Raw genomic sequence first — 3,965 nt, 5'->3', positions numbered from 1 at the left:
AAGACGATAACTGCCACAATGCCTCGCAGTAAGTAAACCTCGATGAAGTATGTTCGTGACCGAGTTAAAGCCTGGCTGTACAACACTGACAGTTCCACAGCAGCAATGGAGATGGCAGAAAGAAGCGACAACTACACACGCCGCTACCCACCGCGCAGCCATCTGCAAACAATAAAAGCTGCTGCCTTGCAAAATCAACACTCCCTGGTGTCCTGGACCACCTTCACGTGTGGATAGTTGGTAGCAGACTCGTCTCTCTCTGTACTGCCCCAACCTCACCCTCTTTTCAACGCTTGCACCGCATCTCTCACCGACCGTCAGCCACAGTGCCCTATCGCAACGTGCCACAGAGCTCCACGTTAAAGCACTGCTGCCAGTTTACCCAAAACATATCGGCACCAAGGAATCAACATTATTTTGTACCTACATCTACATAGATACTCCGCAAGCCACGTGGCTTGGCGGAGGGTACCCCCTACCACTACTAAACATTTCCTTTCCTTTTCCACTCGCAAATACAGCGTGGAGAAAACGAGTGTCTATATGCCTCCGCATGAGCCCTAATTCCTCGAGTCTTATCTTCGTGGTCCTTATGCGCCATGTACGTTGGCGGCATTGGAATCGATCTGCAGTAGGCCTCAAACGCCGGTTCTCTAAATTTTCTCATTTGTGTTTCTCGAAAATAACGTCACTTTCCCTCCAGGAATTCCCATTTGTGTTCCCGAAGCATCTCCGTAACTCTTACATGTTGTTCGGACCCATCGACAACAAACGTAACAGCCCGTCTCTCAATTTCTTCCAAGTCGTATTTTAATCCTACCTGGCACGGATCCCAAACACTTGAGCAGCACTCACGAATAGGTCGCACCTGCGTGTCATACGCCGTCCCCCTTATAGATGAACCATTCTTCCATAAATTTCTCCCAATAAACTGAAGTGCCTTTCCTACCACCGTTCTCACATGCACGTTGTTTTTCATATTGCTTTGCAACGCTACGTCCACATGTTTAAACGACGTGGCTTTGTCAAGCAGTGCATTACTAATGCTGAATACGAATATTAGTGGTTAGTTTCTTCTACTTATCCGCATTAATTTACGTTTTCTCCACGTTTAGAGCTAGCTGCCATTCATCACACCAATTAAAAATTTTGTCTACGTTGTCTTGTATCTTCCTACAGTCACTCAACTTCATCTTACGATACACCATAGCTTCATCAGCAAACAATCGCAGATTGTTGCTAAACCTATATACGCCAAACCATTTATGTATATAGAGAGTAACAGCGGTCCCATCACCCTTCCCTGGGCATACCTGACGATACCTTTGTCTCTGATGAACGTTCGCCGTCGAGGACAACTGCATAATACTTGCTTTCCGCAAAGCGTTGGCAGGCATCCTCATCTTGAAAATGACACCTGTACCTTTTGTGAAAGAAGTCCACGACCGTTTGCTTGAGCAAATGTTACTACAAAATTACTGATTATCGGTTAACATTAAGTTGAAAGTTTGAATAACTTAACTGGAATGGTAACGGAAACAAGACGTTGCTGTGAGCCAAAGAATTTTATATAACAACATTTTATTTAATAAAATCATGAAAATAGCTCCTTGATCACTCACTTTTCTTAATGGTACGGTTATATGGAATGCTGGCCCGTCATCAGTGATACAAAAAAAAATAGCAATTTTCTGCAACCTGACTATATGTCCTAACTAAGATGACTATAGGAGCCATACTCACCAGAGTCTCAGCAGGGAAAGCCTAACCAAACATCTCCCCTCGTCCGGGGACCACACACTGTACCTAACGGGTCCTGCCAACGCGCGGCGAACTTACGTCTCTCTGGTCCAGTTCTCTACTTGATACAATGGTTGGCTAAACTGCACCTCCACATTCAGAGAACCCACAGCAGACAGCCTACGCATACGTCAGCAGAGGACTCGCATTCACATTTGCAGACTATACTAAGAGTGATAATTTAACATAATTCCGGATTAAAATTCCCTGAGTGTCGTAATGGCACCCAGGTGTATTTTGAGCATGTGACTCTTGTAACAAGCCACGTAGCGGTTCACATGGAGCCATTACACAACATACTGGGTTCTATTAGTTAAGAAGTCTTCAAGACGCCCACATATCTGTGAACTTATTTCATATGCTGGTATCTTCGTTAAGAGCCTGCAGTGGGGCACCGTATCAAATGATTTCCAGACATCTAGAAATACGGAATCAGCCTGTGACCCTTCATCTATATTTCGCAGTATATACTGTGAGAAAAGGGCAAGCTGTTTTGCACTAGTGATGCTCTGTAAAGCTAAGCAGATTCTTGGACATAAGGTTCTCAGTCTGAGGAAAGTTTATTGTATTCGAACTGAGAATGTGTCCAATGATTCTGCTGGAAACCGATATTATAGATATTGGTGGGTAATTTTGCGTGTCCATTCTTTTACCTTTCTTATATGCAGGAGGCACCTGACCTTTTTTCCGGTCGCTGGGCAGGAGATCCGCGATAAATGCAAGCTAGGTCAGGGGCTAGTGCCGTAGAGTACTCTTTGTAAAACCTAACTGAGATTCCATCCGGACCTGGTGATTTATTTGCTTTCAAATCTTTCAGTCGTTTCTCTACGTCAGGGATGCTTATTACTATATCATTCACACGGGAGTCATCCGGATAGTCAAATGACGGTATGTTTGTACGATTCTCCTCTATGAACGATTTCCCCAACGTGAAGTTTAAAACTTCGGCTTTGGTTTTGCTATCCTCAGCTGCCGCACCAGGCTGGTCAACAAGGGGCTGCATGGAAGCTTTAGACCCGCTTAGCGATTTTACAAAGGACCAGTCTGGCTGTCTACCTCTCCGACCGTTAAAAACTCTCTCACGGACGGGTTAACGCGTCACGTTGAAATTAATGCCACATCCTAAGCTCTATTGTCGCTTGACGGTGTAAAAAGTTGAAGCTTCTGAGTCAATGTAACCAAAAATACGGCCATTTATGTAACGTATTCTGATACTCGAAAATTCACTCATCCAAACCTGTAGGTTACTTCCCGTTGTCTTAGAATCATTCACTTGGAAACAATTACTAACAAAGAGATAGAGGGGCTGGCCAGTACTTACCTCAGCTCAGTACAGCCGATAGAAACACAAAAAACAACCGAAAATTTAAGTTCCTAGCTTTCGGAATAAATGTTCCTTCATCAGGGAGGAGAGAGGGGAAAGAAAGGGAAGAAGGAAAAGTGGGTTTAGTGAGTAGAATATCTTTGGCTTCCCTCTGACAACCATGCCTCCATCCTTGCTACCTTCCCTGTTTTCCTTTCCCTGTTGCTTCATCCCTTTCTTTCCCCTCTCTCCTCCCTGATGAAGGAACATTTATTCCGAAAGCTAGGAACTTAAATTTTCGGTTGTTTTTTGTGTTTCTATCGGCTGTACTGAGCTGAGGTAAGTACTGGCCAGCCCCTCTATCTCTTTGTTAGTAATTGTTTCACATCTTTATATGAGATTTTCCATTAATTAGTTAAATCATTCACTTGGGCAGGAAGAAGCATTTAACTGCGAAAGTAAAGAAGCATCCGAAAAGTGTTAATTTGTAATTATATTACTCAGAAATAAATTTCTTTCGTCATTTGTTATGTTACTTCAAACTTAAAAATAAAACATTCTCGAAAGTCTTTGAGTTCCCGGGTCCGACATCTTCCCAATGTCAATGTCGATAACAGGCAATACGCATCGAGATTTTCGATTCCCAGGGTGGATTAACTGTCCACATATATAATTAAGTTCGTACGGGGCCGTCAGAGCGCTAGTGTGACACGTCCTCAATTCCTTTACTTGATACAGAGTGAATAACAAAGCTGGAATTTGTGAATAAATTTAAGAGTTGTCTGGACGAATTGCACACGTGCAGGTTTCTCTGAATGTGAGCTATCTGTTAGTCGTCATGTGGTTAGTGTGTGTGTTTGTG

This window comes from Schistocerca gregaria, chromosome 4, assembly GCF_023897955.1.
Source record: "Schistocerca gregaria isolate iqSchGreg1 chromosome 4, iqSchGreg1.2, whole genome shotgun sequence".
Classification (NCBI taxonomy): Eukaryota; Metazoa; Arthropoda; class Insecta; order Orthoptera; family Acrididae; genus Schistocerca; species Schistocerca gregaria.
The sequence above is the reverse complement of the archived record's forward strand: the minus strand, read 5'-3'. Positions refer to the sequence as shown.